Below are 14,905 nucleotides of genomic sequence, written 5' to 3'. Positions count from 1 at the left end.
AATACTAGAAATTTAACAGCTATTGTCGTGAGCAAATGAAACAGTTTTTGTGACAAATAATATAAAGTTTTATAAAAATTACCACTCTTCTTACCACTGGACCAAAGTGTAGTCCTAGGATTAGGAGCATTTACTTTACCCAGGAGCTCATTAAAAGTACAGATTCTCAGATCCTGTCCTACTGAGTAAGACTTTTAGAGTGGTGCTCAGGAATCTGTGTTTTAAGGAGCTTTCCATGGAACACTTGTGAGAGTTACAACTGAAAACCATAATCTTAAATGTTCTATATGAATAAAAGAAGCCGATCACCTGGATTTGCTATGATCTATGTTGGTAATCAGCATTTGGTGAACTACAAGAAGTCCATGTACCAATAACCTTCTTTCTAGCCACAAAGATAAAATGGACACAGATCTTAAAAATTCAATGCATAAGATAATGGTAAATGAAATATGATAAGGCATAATATGTATAATTATCAAAGAAATGATACACTATGAGATATGAAATTAAGAAGAAAAGATAATTGCACACTACAATTTTCTCAGAGGAACATATAATCTGAGGATAAATTCCTCAAGCTATAGACAGAATTTTGGGGGGGTTAAGTGAATGCAAAGGATTCCAGATGAAGGAATTATGGTGGAAACAACATAGATGGGCAAGGCCAGGAATAAGTTCAGCATCACTGGAATGTAGAGTGCTTTGCAGGAGAAAAAAAAAAAAAAAAAAAAGCCAAAACAAACACACACACACACACACACACACACACACAAGAACTCTTTCCCATCTGCAAGATGGCTGGTGAAAAAGTTGAGAAGCCAAATACTAAAGAGAAGAAACCCGAAGCCAAGAAGGCTGATGCTGGTGCCAAGGCGAAAAAGGGTAACCTCAAGACTAAAAAGCCCAAGAAGGGGAAGCCCCATTGCGGCCACAATCCTGTCCTTGTCAGAGGAATTGGCAGGTATTCCCGATCTGCCATGTATTCCAGAAAGGCCATGTACAAGAAGTACTCAGCCGCTAAATCCAAGGGTGAAAAGAAAAAGAAGGAGAAAGTTCTTGCAACTGTTACAAAACCATTTGGTGGTGACAAGAATAGTGGTACCTGGGTAGTTAAACTTCACAAAATGCCTAGATATTGTCCTACTGAAGATGTGCCTTGAAAGCTATTGATCCACAGCAAAAACCCTTCAGTCAGCATGTGAGAAAACTGTGAGCCAGCAACACCCCCAGGACCATTCTGATCATCCTCACTGGACACCACAGGGGCAAGAGAGTGGTTTTCCTGAAGCAGCTGTCTAGTAGCTTGTTACTTGTGACTGGACCTCTGGCACTCACTCAAGTTGCTCTACTAAGAACACACTAGAAATTTGTCATTGCCACGTCAACCAAAATTGATATCAGCAATGTAAAAACCCCTAAACACCTTACTGATGCTTACTTCAAGAAGAAGAAACTGTGGAAGCCCAGACACCAGGAAGGTGAGGTCTTCAACACGGAAAAAGAGAAATGTGAGATTACAGAGCAGCACAAAATTAATCCAAAAGCTGGAGATGCACAGATTTTACAAAAAATCAAAGCTATTCCTCAACTCCAGGGCTACCTGCAATCTGTGTTTGCCCTGACAAATGGAACTTAGCCTCACAAATTGGTGTTCTAAACGTCTTAAGAAGAACCTAATTAACTATCTGACCAAAAAAATAAGAAAAAACACAAGAAAGGAGCTTGGGATAAACTAAAAATGGCTTTTGATAACAAGAAAAATTCAAATGATGTTTTTAGCAGTAAGGAATGTATAGTGGGAGAATGGAATAGTGAAAGTACACACACATTAGAACATCATGGTTAAAAGCATGGTTCAGATAGTTCTGCCTCAATTTGAACCCTAAATTACTATTAACTACCTATTAAATTTAACAGAAATGTAACTATTCTGTGTCAGATGTACAGTGGGAATATATTTGCATATACAGGTTGTTGCTCAGTTGCAGTTATCATAATCCACTCTGGATACTTTAAGCATGAAGAGAGTTACGCAGAATGTTAAGTGACTTTTGAAAGCACTGGAGGAAGAAAACGGTCTTTATAACAAATGTTTTAAAATGCTGCCCAAAGCCACACTGCAGAACTAGACCACCATAGAAAGAAACATTTTCTCCTGCCATGATTAGGAAGCTACTGCCATATTAACAAGTCACCACTACATCTCTCAGGTCCAGCATCACAAAATCTCTGCCATACCCTACAACAGGTAAATGGGGACTTCAAGTTCTGTATGTTTCTTGACTTCAGTTCTAATTCAAGTTTTGCATGAACACATGGGAACAATGCACAAAGTGACATCTGCAACCTGGACTGGAATAGTCTGGGTAATGTGGCATTTAGCTTGCCTACCTCAGCCCAGGAAGGCACATTGGGAAAAAATTAGAGTAAACTTTGAAGGAACCAGTCTACATTATCATCTTCTAATTCCCAGAATCACTGTGAGGACTAGATTCAATTCTCTGTATCAAGCTTTCGGGATGACACAGAATATGCAGCATACAGTAGATGCTTGGGACGTGGTAGCTTATAAAAGATTTTAGGATCACAGTTTTGAATAAAAATAAAAAAAAGCAATGAAACCATTTAGAAGACAATTTCTGCAGTTTAGAGTAGAAGAAATAATGACACAGAATGAAAATGAAGGTTGTACATATGAACAAATGAAGAGATACTCATGATATTTCAAGGGCATCATGGACCGGACTCCATGACAGAATGTTAACTGGTATTTACAAAGTTGATTGTTCAGATTGCTAATGATTTTCAGTATGAGGCTACTTGTTTTATTTCAAGATGGATGCTGGAAAGGGAACCAAATCAGTTTCAAATGCCACAATTGATTGTCCATAGATAGCTATTTTGTGTTCTTAGAACTAAAAATTGTTAGGACAGACATCTGAAGAGTTTGTATCAATTTGGCATTCTTTCTGAAAGAGTAAATCTCAATAAATATGTCGTAGATAGGTCTTTTGTAACCTAAATGGGTCCTAGATGATTTGTTTGAATACTGAAATAGTGCTTACGTGTAATAAGAAATGAAATTAATACACTTTTTCAATTGTATAAGCTCAAAATATCTCCATTTTAAGGTAGAAGAAGTTATTAGTAGAAGTACTTTAGACCTACTTTCTGCAAGGGATTTATTTCCCTGAAACATGACTACTAGCAAGACCAAAATGTGTGTTAAATCCAAATGCTCAGTAGGACATCCAACTTTACCATGTCATAAAATCTTCCAGGAAGCCAGTAAGAGAGTTCTCAGTCTTTTCTTATAGTTTACAAGGGAGAAACAATCATTCACTTAGGGCCTTGTTCATATACTTAGTACATGAATAATGGTCCTTTTCTCTGATGCCTAGTCAGAGTCTTTGGCTCTCAATCTTCTGCTGTCTTCTATTTAGAGCTTTTTCTTTCTTCCTTTCTTTCATTCATATACAAACAGTACAGGCTAGTTAGCTTAAGTAATGGCTTTTCCTGATCACTGATTTCTGTGTGCCTCAAGGATTATTTAGTTAGTGCTAAGTACACTTAGTGCATCTGGTTACCCTGACTCATCCTCTGAAGAATACTGATTCCTCAGGTGTGTCTTCAAGACTATTTTTTGAGATGGTTCTAACTTCTGAACCCCCAAGGATGTGGGCCAGGTTAGAGGAGCATTACATCTTTTCTTTTAAGAGCATTCACTTTAGAACCAATGAGAAGTGAATTTCCCATTTCTATACATGTTTTCCTCTTCTACATTGAAAAAATACAGTCAGAATTAGTTTAATCATGAAAATGTTAGCTGTTATGTGAAAGATAAGAATATGTTTGTATTGCATCAATGTTATTATTTAATATAGTTATAGAAAAACATAAAATATAATACAAATAAGAAAATTAACACATATTGAACACTTCCTATATACCAGGTATCATGTGGACCACTTTGCATATATTCTCCCAGTTATTCCTTTTAACAATCATGTATATAAGAGACTATTATCTTCATTTTATAGACAAGCCAACTGAGGATCAGAGATTAAGAAACTAGTCCAGTGTTTCACATATGCAGCTAGGAAGAGCAGTTCAGGTACTCAAATCAGGCAGCCTGATTCCAGTTTCAGGGGAAATTGTGTGTGTGTGTGTGTGTGTGTGTGTGTGTGTGTGTGTGTGTGTGTGTGTGTGTGTGTAATGTGAACTAAGATCTTAATTTCTTAATGCTAATGTGAAATTGATTCAATAAGCAGTTTCTTAGGAAAAGCAAATACTAAATGTCACAACAGATGGAGTGCTAGTTTGTTGTCTTATTCTGCCCTTTGGATGTTTCAAACTGCTGTTTCCTGCTTCAAAATATCGGTTAGGAAAGTCAAAGTTACAAAAAGTGAAAGCGAAAGAATAGAACCAATAAAGGGTAAGTCTATCAGAACACATTTAGGAGACTCTTCAATAAGGGAATGAAAAAGGAATATTGCTTTTCTCTAAACCATTTTTTTTTTTTTTTTTTTTTTTTTTTTTGAGACACAGTCTCACTCTGTTAGCCAGGCTGGAGTGCAATGGTGCAATCTCAGCTCACTGCAACCTCCACTTCCCGGGCTCAAGCAATTCTCCTACCCCAGACACGTGAGTAGCTGGGATTACAGACGTGTGCCACCATGCCCAGCTAATTTTTGTATTTTTAGTAGAAATGGTGTTTCACCATTGTTGGCTTGGCTGGTCTTGAACTCCTGACCTCACGTAATCTGCCCACCTTCGCCTCCCAAAGTGCTGGGATTACAGGCATGAGCCACCGCGCCCAGCCTCTCTAAAATACTTTTTAAAGAACAAGAGTTTTTGGTCATTTCTGGCAAGATGACCAAATACAAACAGCTCTGGTCTGCAGCTCCAAGCAAGATCGATGCAGAAGGTGGGTGATTTCTGCGTTTCCAACTGAGGTACCCAGTTCATCTCACTGGGACTGGGTGGACAGTGGGTACAGCCCAAGGAGAGTGAGCCCAAGCAGGGTGGGGCGTTGCCTTACCTGGGAAGTGCAAGGGATTGGGGAATTCCCTCTATTAGCCAAGGGAAACCATTAGGGACTGTACCATGAACTCCGGACCAGATACTGCACTTTTCCCATGGTCTTCTCAACCCACAGACCAGGAGATTCCCTCTGGTGCCTACGCCACCAGGGCCCTGGGTTTCCAGCACAAAACTGGGCAGCCATTTGGACAGACACCAGCTAGCTGCGGGAGTTTATTATTATTGTTATTATTATTTATTTATTTATTTATTTATTTATTCATACCTCAGTGGCACCAGGAATGCCAGAGAGACAGAACTGTTTACTCCCCTGGAAAGGGGGCTAAAGCCTGGGAGTCAAGTGGTTTGGTTCAGTGCGCCCTACCCCCACAGAGCCCAGCAAGCTAAGATCCACTGGCTTGAAATTGTCGCTGCCAGTACAGCAGTCTGAGCTCGACCTGGGATGCTTGAGCTTGGTTGGGGGAGGGGCGTCTGCCATTGCTGAGGCTTGGGCAGGCGGTTTTACCCTCACAGTGTAGACAAAGCTGCCAGGAAGTTCGAACTGGTCAGAGCCCACCACAGCTCAGCAAGGCCACTGTGGCCAGACTGACTCTCCAGGTAGATTATCTCCTGTCTGGGCAGGGCATCTCTGAAAAACAGGCAGCAGCCCCAGTCAGGGACTTAGAGATAAAACCTGCACCTCCCTGGGACAGAGCACCTGGGGGAAGGGGTGGTTGTGGGCACAGCCTCAGCAGACTTAAACATCCCTGTCTGGCAGCTCTGAAGACAGCAGTAGATCTCCCAGCACAGCATTCAATCTCTGATAATGGACAGACTGCCTCCTCAAGTGGGTCCCTGATGCCCTTGTATCCTGAATGAGAGACACCTCCCAGTAGGGGCCGATAGACACCTCATACAGGAGAGCTCTGGGTGGCATCTGGTGGGTGAACCTCTGGGACAAAGCTTCCAGAGGAAGGAACAGGCAGCAATCTTTGCTGTTCTGCAGACTCCGCCAGTGATCCCCAGGCAAACAGGGTCTAGAGTGGACCTCCAGCAAAATCCAGCAGACCTGCAGCAGAGGGGCCTGACTGTTAGAAGGAAAACTAACAAACAGAAAGGAATAGTACCAACATCAACAAAAAGGACGTCCATTCAGAGACCCCCTCTGAAGGTCAGTGACTTCAAAGACCAAAGGTAGATAAATCTATGAAGATGAGGAGAAACCAGCAAAAAAAGGCTAAAAGTTGCAAAAACCAGAATGTCTCTTCTCCTTCAAAGAATCACAACTCCTCACCAGCAAGGGAACAAAACCAAATGGAGAATGAGTTTGACGAATTGACAGAAGTAGGCTTCAGAAGGTGGGTAATAGCAAACTACTCTGAGCTAAAGAAGCATGTTGTAACTCAATGCAAGAAAGTTAAGAACCTTGAAAAAAGGTTAGAGGACTTGCTAACTAGAATAATCAGTTTAGAGAAGAACGTAAATGACCTGCTGGAGCTGAAAAACACAGCACAAGAACTTGGTGAAGCATACACAAGTATCAATAGCTGAATTGATCAAGCGGAAGAAAGGATATCAGAGATTGAAGATCAACTCAATGAAATAAAGTTTCTCACAAGATTATAGAAAAAAGAATGAAAAGAAATGAACAAAGCCTCCAAGAAATATGGGACTATGTGAAAAGACCAAATCAATGTTTGATTGGTGTACCTGAAAGTGACGGGAAGAATGGAACCAAGTTGGAAAACTCTCTTTGGAATATTATCTAGGAGAACTTCCCCAACCTAGCAAGGCAGGCCAACATTCAAATTCAGGAAATACAGAGAACACCACAAGATACTGCTTGAGATGAGCAACCCCAAGACCCATAATCCTCAGATTCACCAAAGTTGAAATGAAGGAAAAAAATGTTAAGGGCAGCCACAGAGAAAGGTCAGGTTACCCACAAAGGGAAGCCCATGAGACTAACAGCAGATCTTTCAGCAGAAACCCTACAAGCCAGAAGAGAGTGGGGACCAATATTCAACATTCTTAAAGAAAAGAATTTTCAACCCAGAATTTCGTATCCAGCCAAACTAGGCTTCATACATGAGGGAGAAATAAAATCCTTTACAGACAAGCAAATGCTGAGAGATTTTGTCACCACCAGACCTGCCTTACAAGAGCTCCTGAAGGAAGCACTAAACATGGAAAGGAACAACTGGTACCAGCCACTGCAAAAACACCAAATTGTAAAGACCATAGATGCTAGGAAGAAACTGCATCAACTAACGAGCAAAATAACCAGCTGACATCATAATGGCAGGATCAAATTCACACATAACAATATTAACCTTAAATGTAAATGAGCTAAATACCCCAATTAAAAGACACAGACTGGCAAATTGGATAAAGAGTCAAGACCCATCGGTACACTGTATTCAGGAGACCCATCTGATGTGCAAAGACACACATATGCTCAAAATAAAGGGATGGAGGAATAGTTACCAAGCAAATGGAAAGCAAAAAAGAAAAGAAAAAAAAGCAGTGGTTGTAATTCTAGTCTCTGATAAAACAGAATTTAAACCAACAAAGATCGAAAGAGACAAGGACATTACATAATAGTAAAGGGATCAATGCAACAAGAAGAGCTAACTATCCTAAATATATACACATCCAATACAGGAGCAACTAGATTCATAATGCAAGTTCTTAGTGACCTACAAAGAGACTTAGACTCCCACACAATAATAGTGGGAAAATTTAACACCCCACTGTCAATATTAGATCAATGGGATAGAAAATTAACAAGGACATCCAGGACTTGAACCCAGCTTTGGACCAAGTGGTACTAATAGACATCTACAGAACTCTCCACCACAAATGAACAGAATATATGTTCTTCTCAGCACCACATTGCACTTATTCTAAAATTGACCACATAATTGGAAGTAAAACACTCCTTAGCAAGTGCAAAAAATGGAAATCATAACAAACAGTCTCTCAGACCACAGTGCAATCAAATTAGAACTCAGAATTTAGAAACTCACTCAAAACCACACAACTACATGGAAATTGAACAACTTGCTCCTGAATGACTACTGAGTAAATAATGAAAAGAAGGCAGAAATAAATATATCCTTTGAAACCAATGAAAACAAAGACACAGCATACCAGAATCTCTGGGACACATTTAAAGCAGTGTGTAGAGGGAAATTTATAGCACTAAATGCCCACAAGAGAAACAGGAAAGATCTAAAACTGTCACCCTACCGTCACAATTAAAACAACTAGAGAAGCAAGAGCAAACAAATTCAAAGGCTGTCTGAAGACAACAAATAACTAAGATCAGAGCAAAACTGAAGGAGATAGAGGCACAAAAAACCCTTCAAAAAATCAACGAATCACAGAACTGATTTTTTGAAAGATCAACAAAATAGATAGACCACTAGCCAGACTAATAAAGAAGAAAAGAGAGAAGACTCAAATAGATGCAATAAAAAATGATAAAGGTGATATCACCACCAATCCCACAGAAATACAAACTACCATTAGAGAATACTATAAACACCTCTACACAAATAAACTAGAAAATCTGGAAGAAATGGATGAATTCCTGGACACATACACCCTCCCAAGACTAAACCAGGAAGAAAATAAATCCCTGAATAAACCAATAACAAGTTCTGAAATTGAGGCAGCAATTAGTAGCCCACCAACAAAAAAAAAGCCCAGGACCAGATGGATTCACAGCCGAATTCTACTAGAGGTGCAAATAGGAACTGGTACCATTTCTTCTGAAACTACTCCAAAAAATAGACAAACAGGGAATCATCCCTAACTCATTTTATGAGGCCAGCATCATCCTGATACCAAAACCTGGCAGAGACACAACCAAAAAAGAAAATTTCAGGTCACTATCCCTGCTAAACATCCATGAGAAAATCCTGAATAAAATACTGACAAACCAAATCCAGCAGCACATCAAAAAGCTTATCCACCAGGATCAAGTCAACTTCATCCCTGGGATATAAGGCTGGTTCAACATACTCAAATCAATAAACGTATCCATCACATAAACAGAACCAATGACAAAAACCACATGATTATCTCAATAGATGCAGAAAAGGCCTTCGGTAAAATTCAACAGCACTTCATGTTAAAAACTCTCAATAAACTAGGTAATGATGGAATGTATCTCAAAGTAACAAGAACTATTTATGACAAACCCACAGCCAATATCATACTGAATGGGCAAAAACTGGAAGCTTTCCCTTTGAAAACCAGCGCAAGACAAGGATGCCTTCTCTCACCACTCCTATTCAACACAGTGTTGGAAGTTCTGGCTAGGGCAATCAGGCAAGAGGAAGAAAGAAAGGATATTCAATTAGGAAAAGAGGAAGTCAAATTGTCTCCGTTTGCAGATGATGTGTTTGTATACTTAGAAAACCCCATCATCAGAGCCCAAAATCTCCTTAAGCTGATGAGCAACTTCAACAAAGCCTCAGTATACATGCTGATACAATGCTGTGTGAAAATCACCAGCATTCCTATACACCAATGACAGAAAACAGAGAGCCAAATCATGAGTGAACTCCCATTCACAATTGCTACAAAGAGAATAAAAGAGCTAGCAATACAACTTACAAGGGATGTGTAGGACCTCTTCCAGGAGAACTACAAACCACTGCTCAGGGAAATAAGAGAGGCCACAAACAAATGGAAGACATTCTATGCTCATAGATAGGAAGAATCAATATCATGAAAATGACCATACTGCCCAAAGTAATATATAGATTCCATGCTATCCCCATCAAGCTAACCTTGATGTTCTTCACAGAATTGGGAAAAAAAAAAAAAAAAAAAAAAAAAACTACTTTAAATTTCGTGTGTGGAACCAAAAAAGAGCCCGCACAGCCAAGACAATCCTAAGCAAAAGGAATAAAGCTGGAGACATAATGCTACGTGACTTAAAACTATATTACAAAACTATGGTAATAAAAACAGCTGTACTCGTACCAAAACAGATATATAGACCAGAAATAATGCCACACATCTGCAACCATCTGAACTTTGACAAACCTGACAAAAACAAATAACGGGGAAAGGATTCCCTATTTAATAAATGATGTTGGGAACACTGGCTAGCCATACGCAGAAAGCTGAAACTGGATCCCTTCCTTACACCTTATGGAAAAATTAACCCAAGATGGATTAAAGACTTAAATGTAAATCCTAAAACCATAAAAACCCTGAAAGAAGACCTAGGCAGTACAATTTGGGACATAGGCATGGGCAAAGACTTCATGACTAAAACACAAAAAGCAATGGCAACAAAAGCCAAAATTGATAGAGTGAACAGGCAAACTACAGAATGGGAGAAAAAGTTTGCAATCTATCCATCTGACAAAGGGCTAATATCCAGAATCTACAAAAATCTTAAACAAATTTATAAGAAAAAAACAACCCCCTCAAAAAGTGAGCAAAGGGTATGAACAGACAGTTCTCAAAAGAAGACATTTATGCACCCAACAAACATGAATAAAAGTTCATCATCACTGGTCACTAGAGAAATGCAAATGAAAATCACAATGAGATACCATCTCACACCAGTTAGAATGGTGATCATTAAAAAGTCAGGAAATAACAGATGCTGGAGAGGATGTGAAGAAATTGGAATACTTTTACACGTTGGAGAATGTAAATTAGTTCAACTATTGTGGAAGACAGTGTGGTGATTCCTCAAAGATCTAGAACTAGAAATACCCTTTGATCCAACAATCCCATTACTGGGTGTATACCTGAAGGATTATAAATCATTTTACAATAAGGGCACATGCACATGTATGTTTATCACGGCACTATTCACAATAGCAAAGACTTGGAACCAACCCAAATGCCCATCAATGATACACTAGATATACACCATGGAACACTATGCAGCTGTAAAAAACGATGAGTTCCTGTCCTTTGCAGGGACATGGATGTAGCTGGAAGCCATCATTCTCAGCAAACTAACACAAGAACAGAAAACCAGATACTGCATGTTCTCACTCATAACTGGGAGTTGAACAATGAGAACGCATGGACACAGGGAGGAGAACATCACATACCAGGGTCTTTCAGGGGTTGGGAGGCTAGGGGAGGGATAGCATTAGGAGAAATACCTAATGTAGATGATGGGTTGATAGGTGTAGCAAACCACCATGGCACGTATATACCTATGTAACAAACCTGTAAGTTCTGCACATGTACCCCAGAATTTACAGTATAATAATAAAAGAACAAGAGTTTTAAGGGTAAAAAACGTGTTTATCCCATTCTTTATGCAAAATTTTATAATATGTATTGCAATATAATGTAGCATACATTAACAGCTCCTGCATTTGAAGAATTCAGGTACTCAACTATCAGTTCTTTGCTTTTCTTTCCTTATTTCATATTTAAACACAGAAAGCAGTAAATTGAGGCCAATGAAATGTGTACTCCAAAACCTCTGGCCAAGCAGGGCAATTTCCGGCATGTTCAGTGCTCCTAGAATCCATATGGACACTTTAAAACAAAGAGACACATGAGCTACCAGACAGCATCTTAGGCTTCATTCCACCAAACTATTATTGTAACTTCTAGTGGTCACTACCAGAGAAGGCATCTGTGCAACTCCCCTTTGATTTCTTGCCATTTCCATGTTTTGCAATAGTTCATAGCAGCTTAGCAAGCTAAAGGCTTTGTCTGATTAAATCCTAGGCTTCTTTTTGTTTCTCTTTGGCCCAACTTATGACAGTGAAGCCAGCTTGAAGGGCCCAGCCTGGCAGGGTACATCCCCAGTGATTTATGCAGTGTCACTTTCTTGATGATTAACCTGAATAAATCATGCTGGTCTTTTCAGCAGTGATATAGCTGCCCTTTATATGCTTATCAATTTTCAGGGCAAGGAGAAATTAGCCCAGTTCTCCCATTGATCTTGTGAAGAAAATTGTATCTCACAGCAGGGATTCTACTGACAAACAATGAGAACAGTACAAATAACTTACTGGTTTACTTTTTAATCAATAAAGTTTCTCACAATGCATTATTCTAGTAATTGGCCTAAATCACTGTGCCTATAACTGTTGTTTTCAAAACCTTTTAATCTAATTGGAAAATCTTCCTTTGTACTAGTAATAAACACTCACTAAACTGTCTGCACCTAATTGAGCTATAGTAATTTATGGGTGCTCCCTACTGTTTTTCCCCTCTTTAATCAGAGAGACCACTTTATGTCTTTAACTAATGAATTCTAAGAATCCACCCAGTAGATCTGATCAAATGTCACTAGTGAATAAATCTTCATTAACACTGGCAGGTTCTGAACCTGGTCTCCATCTTGATTTAATTATTGTCTCACAACTGTATTCTCATCAGTTTTTCTCCATTTCTTCAGATAATGCCTTCATCACCAGATCTACTTGTAAAGCACAAACCCCCACCGTCAAGAGTCTGTGCCAGTCCTAGGAATGAAAGCAGAGCTGACTCACTAGTATGATCAATACCACGTCACCCGGTTGTGGACATTGTAGTTGCTCTTTCAGCTTCGTCTGCATCCTTTTCTGCATCCTTTCACTTTTGCCTGTATAAAAACATGCATGCTCCTATCAATTAATCTGGTAAATTAATTTATGCTACCCCCAATCAGAAAAGTACATACACCCATAAACTGTTAAGAGGAAAACATATATTCACAATAGGTCATTATCTCTATAGGAAAGTGTTCTTGGGAAATCAGTTTGATGTCATAAATTTGTTAAGGTCAGAGCAAATGAAGTTAGATGATACTAAGTGTGGTGGGGTGTCACAAAGCTGGCACCTACCAGTGACCAGCCAGATCCACTGAAAGGACTCCATGAACTATGTTCACATTAAACTGACAGATCACTTATTTTCCTGAACTGTTTTCAGGAATACTGACTGATGAGGTTTATTTTGAACACTCCTTGTTATCCCACCTGCTTCATTTTGAAATCATGTCCTCATGCTATCATTTATATAGTCCTCATGCTATCATTTATATAGTTCTAAAAAAGTATGCCATCCATACATGACTCACGTACATTAAGTTGAAAAAACAGAAATAGATGCTGCGTGCAGGAGAGAGCAACAATATTAGCCATGATAGTTAGTTTAATTGCTAGTTAACAAATATGTATGTAGAATTTACTGTGGGCCAAATACTCTTCTAAACACTTTGCAGGTTTTAATCATCCACAAAAACCCAAAAATCTGCTCTTATTTAAAAATCTTATTTCCCAGATGAGAGAACTGAGGCACAGAGAGTTTGAGTGTCTTGCTATAATCACACAATTAACAAATGGCAGAACTGGGATTTGAGTCCAGGTAGACATGTTTTGGAACTAATTATTTTTTCTCTAAACTATGCTGTTTGCACAACCGAACATTTGACTTGATTCTGAGTTCTAGAGTATAGGACAAAAATGGAGCATAATGATAGCTCAGGAAATCTGATATTTAGTCATAAAAATATGTTCTAGCACATATCCCATGAACCCTGGTCTTTCACAATGATCCTCCAAAAAGAGATTCCGTAGTTCCAAAAATTTAGGAAACTTTATCCATGTTATGACTCCCTTGGAAATTCACAAACACAGTAGCATGCTAAAGGGTCTGAGAGGATATTCAATGGAGACACAAGTATAACTAGGTGCAGTGTAGTATTTGCAGACCTACTGGACAGCAAAACAATGTTTTCTGGAAGATTCACTAAAATCTTGCAGATCTAATGACTCATCACGGATCACCATTATGGAAAAGTAATACTAAAGTCTTGTTTAATGTGGGTCCTTAGAGGAACATTGAATAATCTTTTCAACATTTTCTTGACACAAATCCATAAAACAAATGCCAAAGTGGTTTTTACATGGTATGGCCATCATTCACTCTTTTATTTTTAACTGAATGTTTAGCACGGAAATAAAATGTGTTAAAGATGGTCCTAAGGGAAGCTAGACTACATATAACCTTCATATGGTCGTTAGATGGAACGAAGACAGAATGCCCAAGCTAGTGGCCACAATTTCCAAGATGTTAACTGATAAAATGTGTTTTAGATTAGTTGCTTCTTAACAGATTTTGGAAAACACTTATTACATTATATTTTTAAATGGTACAGCTATTTTTTTTTCATAGTATAAAAACTTTTATTTCTTTAAGAGTGGTCATTTTTCTAAGCATTGGGTCAATTGCTGATTCCTAGAAAAATTGTATGTAGCCTTCTTTGTGTTGGGTCTTCAGCTGACTTTTCTATAGGGTCTACAGTATATCTTTGCACAAAATTAGGGAAGTTCTTTTCTTGTCCTTTTCTGCTTGGGTATTCTTCTGAAGCTAAGAGTATGAGCATTAGACTAATCAGAATGTAGTTAGAAACCTAGTTTCCATGTGTTAGCTTTGAGACTGTAGCTAAGTAACGTTTCATTGATAAGCCTCTGATTCTTTACCTCTGCAATAGGGGTAATGAAAGAATATATTTTGCATGGTTATCATGATGTTCACCTGACATAATGCTTATAAAGCACTTAGTATAGTACTTGGCATTATCCAGTAACTGGAGTCTATTCCTAATATCATAGCTGAAATCATTAGTCTGCATCGGATATACTGGACAGCTTAGGCCAGATATGGTGAGTCACACCTGAAATCCGAGCTCTTTCGGAGGCCAAGGTGGGCAGAGCACTTGAGGTCAAGAGTTTGACACCATCCTGGCAAACATGGTGAAACCTCGTTTCTACTGAAAATACAAAATTAGCCAGATGTGATGGCAGGAGCCTATAATCCCAGCTACTCAGGAGGTTGAGGCAGGAGAATCACTTGAACCCAGGAGGCAGAGGTTGCAGTGAGTTGAGATAGA

General features: G+C 38.9%; 1 pseudogene; it reads left to right on the top strand.

Annotated features, from left to right (window-relative positions):
• Positions 1–797: 797 nt before the first annotated feature.
• On the top strand, positions 798–1,660 carry LOC104675614 (annotated as a pseudogene).
• Positions 1,661–14,905: the final 13,245 nt, after the last annotated feature.

The sequence above is a fragment of the Rhinopithecus roxellana genome, chromosome 2 (genome assembly GCF_007565055.1).
Source record: "Rhinopithecus roxellana isolate Shanxi Qingling chromosome 2, ASM756505v1, whole genome shotgun sequence".
Classification (NCBI taxonomy): domain Eukaryota; kingdom Metazoa; phylum Chordata; class Mammalia; order Primates; family Cercopithecidae; genus Rhinopithecus; species Rhinopithecus roxellana.
Note: the sequence above shows the minus strand (reverse complement) of the source record. Positions and strands in the feature narration are given on the sequence as shown.